Source organism: Taudactylus pleione, unplaced genomic scaffold, assembly GCF_031769625.1.
Source record: "Taudactylus pleione unplaced genomic scaffold, aTauple2 ptg000380l, whole genome shotgun sequence".
NCBI lineage: Eukaryota > Metazoa > Chordata > Amphibia > Anura > Myobatrachidae > Taudactylus > Taudactylus pleione.
The window spans coordinates 7,726,714-7,740,142 of NW_028284781.1; the positions used below are offsets into that span (position 1 = coordinate 7,726,714).

Genomic DNA, 13,429 nt, shown 5'->3' on the forward strand with positions numbered 1-13,429 from the left:
GGGACTGGTGCTTCACCATGCAAGCCCCAGCCTTGCTCATGCTTGGAAAAGAGCTATGCTCATCTGTTCTGAGCATGTATGAGGGCTTTGGAATGTGCATGTTCAGTAGAGTTTGGGGCCTAGGAAGCATGCGAGGACACAGAGGGTGGACGGAATGTATACACAGTACCCAGAGCAGGTCATGTCTGGGGTGTGGCAATGACTCATTCTATGAACAACTTCTTTAGAGGGCCTTGATATTCAGCACACAGTTGGCTATGACCCCTCTCTAGTGCTAGTGTCTGGACAATCTTTTGGTTGAGGATTGATATTCCTGATCTCCTACACCTCCGGGCCCTCTAATGGCCCTGGTGATGCATAAAGCAGCTTTTTCTTTGATAACATGTTTCCTTTTGAATGTTATGTTTAATAAAGAAATGTTATTTAAATATATATATATATATATATATATATATATATAATAAGATATATTACGGAAGCTTTAGAGGGCAATGTTAGGCCCAATATCCATTAGTTGGAAAGCCGTGACAGATATTTGGATGATGTGGCTGACATTATAGTTTCATCAGTTGCTGGGTTAATGATAGTCAACTTTTAGAAGATTCAAAGCCTGATTTAGAGGTGGACACAGGGCCTGATTCAGACCCAGACGCTAAGAAGTGTTCACTCGTAGTTGCCGATGGTTCGCATTGCGCGCATGCGTATGCATCGCAGTGAGCCTGCACGAGCCAGTCACTGTGATCAGGAATTGTGCTCTCATAGCACAAAGACTGAGCGCTACCTTGAGTGACAGATAGTGCCGTTTGTGGGTGGTAACAGGGGAAGGTGCTTGTGAACGGGGGACTGGTGTTGCGAACGCAGGCATGTCTGGGCATCAAAACAGCATTTAAAGGGCATGCACAATTAGCATGGAGGCGTCATTGTACACGTCACCTGGTTGTATTTCAGTTAGCACTGATCACAGTGATTGCGGCAGGGTAGGGTCTACCTCAAGCACTGCGTGCAGCTCCGATGGCTCTCGATGTTACCGATTAATCATACACTTCCTGGAGATGATGTGTGTTAAGAAAGGAAAGTGGGCATCTTTAGACACCTGCATTTGCTCACTGCCGTCGCTCTCTAAGACACAGAGGGCAATCCTTACGCCACACAATGCGATTGTGGAATTTGGATACCCGGGCCCTTTTGGCAGCGACCGATTGTGGCTTAGCGTCTGGGTCTGAATCAGGCCCACAGTGCCGATGCTTGCACAGTTGAGTGATTATTTGCTACTGCACATGCGCATTCATCACCCTGAGTCTATGACTCCGTATGTTACTGCATATGGAATCTCCAGTGATGTGCGGTGAGGTGAGGAAGAGTCTTTCCTGTCATACATAGGTATATTCCAGAGTTTTGACTATACAAATGATAAGAAAAAATGAAATTATAAATATCTTATTTGCATTATTCTAATAATTTTTATAGTCAAAACTTTGGAGTATAAAGTGTATGGGAGGTGAGGCACTGCCTCCCCTGCCTATCTTTTCCGCTCATCCCTGATCAAAACTCACCATATTTCCAGCACTATATACTGCTGCACCTCTGTATAATACCCATATGAACCCTCGGGTTCATATATGTATCTGTAAATCTGGCTCTGATACTAGCTAGTGCTCCTCCAACCATTTACCTCACCGCACATCACTGGGAATCGCATGCATTGGAGCTGACAGGCACTCCTTGGCGGCTTCTGGGAGCTGACAAAAAAAGGCCATCCCATGGATATGTAATGGGAGTGTCATGGCCATGTCAGTGATTTCAGCAGCTTCTCAAACGCAAATCCACAACCACAGAGGATTTTCAGAAGAAGAAACTACGTCAGTAAATGGTAAAAGTGATGGTGCACCAATGGTGGAGTGTTTACAACCGTCAGTGGAGTTGCACTGTCTACGAGCTTTAAAAATGATGTCTCAGAGTTTGCACAGTCCGTTGTACAAGGGGTAGACTGAAACTAGCATTTGCATATTACCGCCGCGGCAACTCCACAAAAATATGCAGCCGCGCATGAATTAGCATCCACCTCTGAATCATGGCCTCAGTTTCTTCAGAGAATAATCAATGCCGATGGTCTGGAAAATTTGCCCCAGATATTGGTGGCCGAGAGTTGTACCACTTGTCCACATACATCAGTGTCTCCACTGCAGAATTGATCGTTCCTTCTGTATCTCCATGTGTTTCCTCATCACTGTCAACTCTTCTGTTTTCAAAGTAACGCTTTATAGACCTCTCTGCAAGTTTATGATTATATTCTTTGCACATAACCTCAAAACATGTCTCCTCCACTTCTGAGTACCTGCTCCAGTAGCGGAGTTGCAGTGTTGCAACCCTGTTGAAAAAAGAGGACATAATTCGTGCTACAGCACCAAGCACAATAAATGTCACCACTGACATACAACCAATGCCCTGAAAAAGAAGAGACAATTAAGGTCACATAGTAACCGGGCTCACACAAATAGCTTTACTGCACTGGTAACATTAGAATGACCAAAGTATTCAATATATGCTCAGTTACCAATTCCAATATATCTGAGTGTTGCTACCCTGGACCATTAACAATTGTTTAGTATGCAAACTGTAGTAAGGAATGAAATTCTCAGCGATGTTCGTATGCAATGTTTGGCTGCGCACATTTCAGATAATCACGGTAACCCAACATCACTCATTTTCCTAATCACTTCCCTGGGGTGCTAGGAAAATTTGTGGTGTTAGTGTCCACAAGGTGCGGCTGTTCTAATTATTGTTACTGTCAGTTGTTAAGGTAGTCCTATAGAAGTGGTGGAACTCACCACCCACCCTCAGTGCTTTATCAATAATGGAACAGAGCGTGCCGATGGTGCACAATGAAAATGGGACGTTGTCTCAAAAGAAAGGGGCGTGGTATTCCCAATTCAAATTATGCCACACAGTAGCACAATCTTGATTCAAATTACACCACATAGTAGTGTCCCTTATTCATGTATGACACACAGCAGTGCCCCATTTACACAATGCCTACAGCAGTTGTGCCCCTTACACATAATGCCCACTGTAGTGGTGCCCCTTATGCAGTGCCCACTGTAATGGTGCCCTTATGCAGAGCCCTCAGTAGTGGTGCCATTTATGCAGCACCCCCAGTAGCAGTAGTGCCCCTTATGCAATGCCCACTGTAATTTTGCCCCTTATGCAGTGCCCTCAGTAGTGGTTCCCCTTATGCACTGCCCCCAGTAGTGGTAGTGCCCCTTATGCAGAGCCCACAGTAGTGGTACTGCTCCTTATGCAGTGCCCTCAGTAGTGGTGCCCCTTATGCAGTGACCCCAGTAGTAGTAGTGCCCCTTATTCAGTGCCCATAGTGGTAGTGCCCCTTATGCAGTGCCCACAGTAGTGGTGCCCCTTATGCAGTGCTCCCTATGCAATGCCCCTATTAGCAATTCCCCTGTAATAGTGAGCACAATAGTAGTGCCCCTAGTAGTAATGCCCCTGTAGTAGTGCCCCCAATAGTAGTGCTGCCTGAGTAATGCCCCCAATAGTAATGCCCCCAGTAGTAGTGCCCCCAATAGTAATGCCCCCAATAGTAATGTCCCCTGAGTTATGCCCCCTGAGTAATGCCCCCTGTAGTAGTGCCCCTTAAGTAATGCCCCCGTAGTAGTGCCCCCTGAGTAAGGCTCCAAGTAATGCCCCTATAGTGAAACTGCTTACACAAAAAAAAAAAAACTAATACTTACCCGCTCCCGTGTCCGTCCTGCCATCTGATCTGCCTGGCTGCTCCTCTGAACACTGCGGGAGCCGGAAGCCGGAGCTCAGGGATGGAGCTGGTTACAAAATCTCAGCGGGTGCCTGACAAATGGAGCCTCCCTGCATCACCGGGCTCAGGTGAGTCGGAGGAGGCGGAACTGGTTCCGTCTCCAAATAGAAGTGACGGAACGCAGTTCTGCCCCACTTTAACCATTTGCCACTGTGTTCTAGAGGCACTTTGTGGACATCATTGAGAATTTAATTCCTCCTATGAATATCAGTGTCTTATTTTGACTACAGATAGCCACTGAAACTAGCTGTAGGCAGAATCATGTCTCCAGTGATCACCATAGTGGATGGAGTAGGATGGAACTGTGGGTGGAGCTACTGACGGTAGAGTTACAGAAAAACAATTTTATATATATATATATATACTGTATACATGTCCCATTTATTTATTTTATAAATGGGGTCATCGAGGCTCTTTCTCGCACAGGGCACCAAAATGACTAGTTACGGCTCAGCTGGGGACATGCACAGCGCTTCTCCAGCTGCTGGGCTGCCCACAATCTTGCATGTGCAGTAGGTAAGAGTGTTGTCTCCATTCTGTTCCCTCTCTGGACACTACGGCCCAGGGGTGGGACGGCAGAACAGTTCCCATAAAGTGGGGTTGTCCTGCCAAAACTGGGATGGTTGGTGGGTTATGCATACATACAACAGTCACAAACATATAGACTAACATACAGGTACACACATAGACACATGCACACATACATACATAGTCACACATATACACATAACATATTTAGGGTGGGATGTATCAAAGTTAATATTACTGTACACCTGCAATTCTCTCAGGTTTACTGCAATACATATAGATCCCCATCAGCCCTCCCCTGATCTCTGCCTCTCTCTTCTCACCCGTATCTCAGCTGTCTTTCTGCTATTTCCTCGTGGCTGTCCCACGCTTTCCTAAACTTAACTTGTCCAAGACTGAGATGATAATCTTCCCACCCTCAGTTTCCTGATTTTAAAACCTACAATAATGAAGTGCATCTGAGGAGGATACTGGACTAGACATGCCAGGTGAGGGGGAACATAGGCAAACGCAGGGGGGGTTTCGGTCTGCCTGGAATCTCCCCTCCCCAGCCCACACCATTTCCACAATAGAAATAGTAAAATAATAGAATTTTACTAGTGTTACATGTTCTTGGAATGGTGCCCATATCTAAAATAAAAACATTCAGCTCAGGCAGGATGGACCCATTGCCGCACCTAATGGCTTACTGTGATCGCTGGTCCTGTATATGCTGGAAGTATGACACACAATACACTTTGTACCACGCATATTAAAGCTGGTTAAGTGCTAATTGTACCCTCTTCATGGACTGGCCACATTCACTCTAAAATTGAGCATTTGGAAACCCCCCTCTAGAAATCCTGCGTTTGCCACTGGGGAAGGGGGGGTTTCAGAGATTTGAAGCAATAGACTGCCATAGATGAGAACTATATACATTTAATAAAGTTGCTGATCAGATGAGAGTGTGGACATGCCACTACAAGTGACATGGTGGAATGAATTTGAGCATATATGCTACTCTCCCGGAAGTCGCAGGAGGCTCCCGATTTTTCGGGTAACCCCCCCGCACCCCGGTAGAGTAGGCATTTCTCCTGCTTTCTGCCCACTTCCTAGTAGTGGGTGGGGCTTAATGGCCAGTGCGGGGGCGGGGCTTAATGGCACAATTCTTCAATAATTGTGTCATTTAGCCCCACCCCTATTTAAATTTGCGTCAATTTACCGTGAAGGGGGCGCCCCCGTCGCAACCCACCTGCTTCTCCTCCCCGGGCTTCTCCCGGGAGGAGAAAAAAAAAGTAGACCAGTATGAATTTGAGGCCAAATTAATTCCAGTTCTTACAGTTAGAAATGTGCGAAAAGCCTTAGACCAATATTCATTTGTTTGTGTTTTGTATTGAAAGTGTAAGTCCCAACCCCCTCCCACTGGTCTTTTACCTGTGATAAAAATTTAAGGAACCTGGCTATTGCTTTCCTGGTGGAGGACCAGCGGAGTAGCTCAAAGTTCTTGCAGGGCACTTTAGCCAGTAGGAGCGCTAGGTCATACTCAGAGTAATCAGCAAAGCCCCCAAACTGCTCTGGATCCACGGTCTCACTGAATGCACAAACAAATAGCTTCCCATCTAGCAAACACACGAGGATCCACAAAACGGGTGCCACCAATGCTCTCATCATCATCGCTGTGAACAGCTGCCTGAAATAAGAAAATACACTCAGAACAGCAAAATACAGAGACAGGTTTATTACTTCTTTCCAGAACAGGTCATATATCCATGTTTACTCTCTGTGCTAACACAATCATAAGGCATTTATCATAGAAGCTGTATAATTTTATAGAATGTGCTAAATTATTTACTATGGGAAACATCTCATACGCCCTCCCTTAGAAGGTTTAATAAATCTGAGAGTCTTAGAGGGTTCCAGATGGGGAGGTTATATAATAAAATATCAGGGGTTCCAGACTTTATGAAAGGAATGTACTGTGTAATGTAATAAGCTAGAAATACATTCCATTGAGTCTCCGCATTTTGTTGATAACTGCAGGGGGGCCGGAGGGATAGACTTCTTTCTCTAGCCAGTTGGGTTTTGGCAGCGCTGCAAATATGTTGAATGGGTTTGTCTGAAAGCTTATTAATATTTGGATTACTGTATCTGTTAGTTAGCATCATCAGGCTTGGCCTGCCACTATAGCCTGCATCTTAAGCATGTCATCTGAAGCATGGAGTTTGAACTGGATTTGTACTACTTTCTAACCCAAAATGAAACAATTTCTCAAACACTGCAGCACAGGAATGCTACCACTCAGTGGCGTAAGTTCATCCCAGACGTCCGGAGGCAAGTTATAATTTGGTGACCCTCCCCCTAAAAAAAAGGGGGGGGGGTGGGAATGGTGCATATCTGTCTTTCTATCTATACATATACACAAAAATATGAATATAGAATATGTGAATTTGTTTCTATTGAGCCTATTTACTAAAGTAAATTTGCAGGATATCCCCTTACCCCCTTTTTAAAGTATATACAGCTATGCATTTGTCACAGATAAGATAGTGACCTGTATAGTGCAATTAGCATGAGGCTCAGAGTCCTCATGATGGAGGAAAAAGCCATCTAATGTGGGTGGGGAGCCCTCCTGATACCCCAGATAGAGGGAAAACCACCTGATGTGGGGGCTTTGAGGACTGAGTTTGAGTCATTATACTGTAAGACTGCTACTGTGGTGTAACTACAAATCACAAAAATGCCTAGTCTACTGCCGACTGCTTCACATGCTGAGAAGTTGCTCCACCAAAGACGTGCCCCCAGACTCAGTCGCTGGTGCCACCCATGTCCGCTTAACCGCAGCTTCATCTGGTTCATCCTGGAAGATCTGCAGCTGCGTTTATGCTCGGGCCCACCGCACAGGTCCGTGGCAAGAGCTGCCACCAGGGAGGAGTGGGATGTGGAGTCGTTGGTGAGGAGGGGCATCAGAGTCACTTTGGCATTGTAAGCTGCTGAGGAGCAGCGACATCAGTGAGCGGGGACAGACTATATACAGACGGAAGTGGCATCTGATGGTGTGACACGGAGCCCTCCACTAGTATATGATTATGATAGTTTTCTCAGGTGCCATGTATTGGGCGGCCATGACGGTACACTCAGGGTACATTTTTACAGCCCTAAGTGGGGTGAATAAATTGTGGGCAATGGAGGAGGTGCCCCTTCAGTGCTGGCGCCCGCTGGAAGGTGCCTCCATTGTCTCCCATAGTTCTGCCCACGCTACCACTCCACCTTCAATGCTACCTTCAACTTCCCTTCAGGGGCTGTCTCATGCTGCAGCCAACCCGCACTCCACAAACTGCTGGATGCGACAAGACCACACACTCGAGTCATGTGGCTTTTTGCAGATCACTCCATTATTTTAAATTTCTGATTAACTTTAACATGTTTTTTTACTTAATAATGCCGTCACCATATTGTTTTTTTCATACGGCCTTTTATACCTTTGTATTCAGCTTTTCATTTATTTTTTTTTCTCTCCAGCTGGACGTTATACTTCCACTACTTGCACACCCTGCCCCGACCCTTTTGCGTGTGACGTCAAGATGTCGCGCACAAAGGGACAGGGCTGCCGGCAACTGAATCTCAAGCAGTGCCCGGAGCGTCTTCAAGAAGCGCCGGGCAGCTGTAATTATGGCAGGGTGCCTGCCTGTAGCGTCCGTGGGACGCTACAGGCAGCACTGCTGCAGTGATGCTGGCTGCAGGGCGCTGTTACAGGCACCCTGCAGTCAGAAGCAGTGCCGTGGGATGTCGACGGTGCCACCCTGCCGATTCCTGCTGAACACCCACTCTGATCTCATGAGATGCCTGTGCTATCCAACTGTGAGCTAATGTGTGCGGAACAGCAGAAAAATCACCAGAGGTCCACTGTGCAAATGTGGAACTGCCACATCCCTGGAAATGCACTTTTCAAACAAAGGGCTGCATTAAGGTATAAAATGGGTCCCTTTAAATGTGTTGGAGGAAACTCTGAGATAAACAAAATTGAAATCCATTTGCAGAGTGCCCCTCTGTACAGCAAAGAACATTGCTAAAGATACAACTTCTCCACCACTGTATCTCAGTTAAGTAATCTTACTCTAAAGAAAATTTAGTATCAGGGCTGTTCTGCAAAATGAGGTGCTCTGGCATGCTTATACTTTACTTTACTCCTACACTCCACCCAACCTCTGCCTCTGCAACATTCTGCTTTTCTGCAAATGCTACTAAGCCGCTCACTAAAACCCATTGTTAGAAGTCGCCAGCACGCCTTGTTACTTACCCGTGCTCCGGGTGTCTATACCTCTCCGGGTCGCCAGCCACACTCCTGGAATGCTGCTCCTGGACAATGCACACGCCATACTGGGACAGCACCTAGGAGACAGGAACGCCGCTCTGCAGCACATGATACTGGATGATGTTTCCTCCTCACCTGTCGATTCCTTTAATTGTTTGCCTTGTATACATTGGTTCAGCACCTTTCTTAAGCCTGCTGATTCATTGCCGGCTATAGCGTGTCTGTACGTGTCCTTCCGGTTCCTGACAGTCATGTTCCTGCTTGTCTGCCCCTGTTCTGCCTTTGCCTCGAGGACTCTTGGTCTAAAACTCTCATTCCTCCATCTAGAGTTCTCATATACTGCTGTCTACGGAGTTCTCTGGGTCGTGCTGTGCTCGCGGCCTCTCCGCCCATTAGGCCATTAGTTATCATCTCTCTCACAGAACATCCCAGCTGTAATAGCCAGACCCCGGCCCTCAAGGCCGCATCACAGCCTGTTAGCACCTCAGCTCTCAAAGCCGCATCCCGGCTGTAATAGCCTCACCCCGGCCCTCAAAGCCATATCACAGCCTGTAAACACGGCGGCTCTCAAAGCCGCATCTCAGTTGCAAGGCCGCATCTCAGTCTAAATATCTAGCGGCTCATTAGTTGCACCTCGGCCCTTAAGGCCGCACCTTGGCCCTCAAGGCCATACCTCGGCCCTCAAGGCCGCATCTCAGCTGTCCAAGCCGCATCTCAGGCCTCAAGGCTGCACCTCGGCCTTCAAGGCTGCATCTCACCACATATATTCCTATTGGCTTTCCAGCCTCACCTCGACTCTCATAGCTGCACCTCAACTTCTTCAAGCATAACCTTGAATACTTTTTTGAAGATACCTCACCTAGTCCAGTCCATTGCCATTCCCATGACATCCTGTGGCCTTAGGATAACCGTGTAATCACCTACTATCACGAGTTTTAAGACCAGGGGAAAGTGCCGTGTTCTAAAGGAACAGCGGGTGGATGCTATTGACAGAAGACCTCGCCTGAGTGGTTCTAGGGGTCTTACACGGTGATTCCTAAGAGACCGTAACACCTATGCACATTGGCAGAAATCCAGGCACATAAGCACAAATCAAAACATTTCTATTATAGTATGTACAGTAGTATATGTGTCCCAAAACTGGAAATATTCTACTAGATACACTGATTGTGTGCAATTTAAGAAAAAAAATAAATAAAGATTCAGATATTGATATTAAGAAATATGATGTGTCCACAATGTCTCCCTTACAACAACTAGGTAATGCACAGGGGAGGATGACCCTGCAGCAAATATAATCCAAAAGTTGAGATGCACTAAGTAGGTTGAATTAAATTATATATATATTGATATTGAGCAATCCCACTATAATGCAGTCATGCCCCTGGTATGCCTTGATCACGTCCCCATCTCGAATTACCAATGTTGGGATGTATGGTTAACATTTGATCGTAATGATGCTTTTTTGTGCTCTTTGGTGGATTTTGTGCTGAAATTGATGTATTATTATTATTAATGGAACTAGTATTAAGTATGGCTACAGAAATAAACTTGTTTTATTGTAATTGGCAGCCACCAGTACGATGCAAAGGCACTTATGATGGTGGCCAATCACTCACAAAGATGCAGTTAATACAGCAGGACATAATACACTTTTGTTTCTGTTTTGAAGACGCATTGCCTTTGAAGTCATGTTAAATTGAGCCTTGTGTGTGAACAGCTGTGCAATAGTAATTGATGATAATATGGGTACATGACAAGCACATCCCGTGAATAGCTATCACTGTGGCTCCTGCATGAGTACACGATATCGCTTTATTATAATAGATATATAGTCAGTTCCTGGGTAGATATTATTCTTTATACTTTATATGTAATCACACTAAACAAACACAAAGTAAACTAATTGATGTCCCAACCCTTGATCTTTACAGATGTAAAACAGAACTGTAGCACTTACAAAAATGTTTTATTAATGGTTTATCTAAAACTGCGTTAATTGTAATCTAGTTTGCAACCCCACAAAAGTTAAGACAGCGTTCCCCCTGTATCCCAGCACCACATGAGGTCCTAATATCCATCCAATATTCAATATATCTAATTATATCATCAAACCATTACATACTAGATGTTATTACATGTCTCTCTCTCTCTCTCTATCTCTATCTCTCTCTCTCTCAGATGTATCAAACCTTCTAAAGAGTGATGAAGTGTACAGGTATATGGTATTCAAAACCCGCGCTGTGTTAAAAAGCAGCTCAAGTAAAAGTATATAAAGAGTGTAATAAGATACGAGTTCTATGTATAGTGTAACATGAACCATAGCAATAACATATGAACATAAACTGCAATAGATATCAAAACAGAACTGATTTTGGTATATTTTTCGGGAGTGTCTTTGCTTTCGTAATGAGGTGATATGTGATGATAGTTGGTATTTTCCTGTATTTCCGGGAGAACTCCTCAACATTGTGGGAGAGTAGGCGAGTATGAGCACCAGCCTGGATCTGATTTCCACTATGTCAGGGGGAGACCACATACACATATCAGTGACGTGCAGTGAGGCTGGGGAGGCAGACTTGAAGATGGAGATGGGTCTGAGTGCTGGGACCCTGTCTCACCACCTACTCACTGTAACTCTCCCCTCACTACATTAAGCTTCAGTGTCCATTGATTCTCCTACCTGCATCACTGTGTCTTCTTTTGCTGCTGCTGACTGAGCGCCAATCTCTAAACATTGCAGTGCACTTCCTGGTCACATGACATGTCCAAGGTGTCCATCAGTGCTAAAGGCATGCTCCCCATACTCAGAGGCATGCCTCTATTAGCTCTCTTTCTATGCAGCTTACTTCCCGTTGTGTGGCCCCACCCCCAGCTCTGCAAGCAGTGTCTGACCTGACTGTACAGAAGCGAGGCTGAGCTGTTGCCTCATCTCTTGTCTTTCTGCAGTCCCAGAGAACTCCATAAAGCTGGTGAGTGGTAACTATAAAAATGATTACAATAAACCAGGAAGACGGTTATAAGTTATAAATATCTTCTTTGTATTATTCCAATAATTTTTATATCAAATTATGACAGGGGAGGCTTTCCCTGCCTACCCTGACTGCACATCCCTGGCATATATCCCAGCTGTCCTGCTATTGGAGGGACTGTACCACTGTCCCTAGGTTTGTTTTTGATTCGCGGGAGGGTTAGGAGGTGCTGTTTTGCAGCACACTGTGGAGTCATGTGTCTACACAGCATTCAGCAGAAACTGTTGAGACAACGTTTGGAGGCATGCTCCTGGTGTCTCTTTTGTAGTGGAGACTAGTCCATGTTGTCCAGTGCTGAGTCCGCTGCCTGTTTCTTTGTCTATTTTTTCAACATTAAACAGCACAGTGATTGACTTTTGTGGTGGCAGCAAATTGGTGTGTTATACCATTACACGTCACTTAAGCTATGCGTCAAAATACAGACGCCTATCTTAATCCTGACGCCGGAATACAGACACCAGCTCAAACGAGGTAAGTCGGGGGTGCATTAGCTGTTAGCCATGGGGTGTGTGTTAGGTTTAGGTAGCATAGCGAGTAGGTAAGGGTTAGGCACCCCTAGGGCACTAATGGGGAGGGTTAGGGTGCGGGGTGGGTAGGTTTAGGGTTAGGCTACAAGAAGGGATGGTTAGGGTTTGGGGGAGAAGGGGGGAGTTTATTTACCTGACCCCATGGGCGCCGAGAGGAGGGGGAGCAGGTACAGTTTACCCGGGCCCGGGCTTGCTAGAGGGGCCCGGCTTGTGCTGAGCTGCTGTGTGAGACTTGTGAGACTGTTCGCGGCTGCTGCAGCAGCCGGAGTAGTCTCCTAAGGCTGTGGGGGGGAGCGATCACACTGATTACACCCCTCCCCCCCACTTAGCGCCGGGCTGGGGGGCTTGCAGATAATTTTTATCTTTTTTTTTCAAGGGGGTGTGGCCACGCCTCCCACGATTAGGCCACGCCCCCTCCATTACCCGGGCCCGGCTAGGCTCTCAACAGCCCTGCCCAACCTCTGTCGGGATACCAACCATCAGGATGCTGCTGTCTGTATTTTGACTGGAGGCATCCCGACAGCCGGCATTACATAACCGATTCCTATACCGGGTGCGACTGAAACAGGTCCTTTGCGGAAAATTCAAATGTTTTGTGTCCCAGTTTCCTGTGTCTGGAGCTCTGTGATAGGTCCAAACATTTATTTATGCGGCAGCCATTTATCAGTTTAGAGATAATAATCAGAGTAAAAGTGCATCAGGAAGCTTTGTGACGTACCTTAAAACCTTCTTGTTTTTCTCTCTGTTGCCATCAGGCCGAGAGTATTCTATTGTCAGTGAAGCACAGTACTGGCTGATAATAATCCCAACAAAGAAGAAGATCAAAGGGGGGACAATCAAGACTATTAATCCATAAGGTTTATTGTATCCTGGTAAACATGGGCACTTAAATTCATATGCCTTGTAAATTACCATGCTTGTTAGGACAAGCAGTCCACAAACGATGTTCACCTTGGCATCTGTGCCTGACCTGACGTATTTTATAACTCGCTCCATGTAGACGTCTAGAAAATAAATATCAAAATATCAAAAAATACTTTACTGTTGTTTACATTAAGCACAGATCAGCATATAATCTATGTTCTATTGGTATATGCATAAAATGTACAAAAAACAAACTGTGCATATCGGCCCTGATTCAGAGCCGCACGCAGCGCCAATGTTCTTGTAATTCAGCGAGTTTTTTGCTACTACGTGTGCGCAAAGATCCCTAATAACTCCCACAGTG

The 13,429-nt window shown here is 45.7% G+C and overlaps 1 pseudogene; it reads right to left on the reverse strand.

The window, feature by feature from the left end:
* Window positions 1-2,097: 2,097 nt before the first annotated feature.
* LOC148507914 (calcium homeostasis modulator protein 3 pseudogene) lies at window positions 2,098-13,197 on the reverse strand (annotated as a pseudogene).
* Window positions 13,198-13,429: the final 232 nt, after the last annotated feature.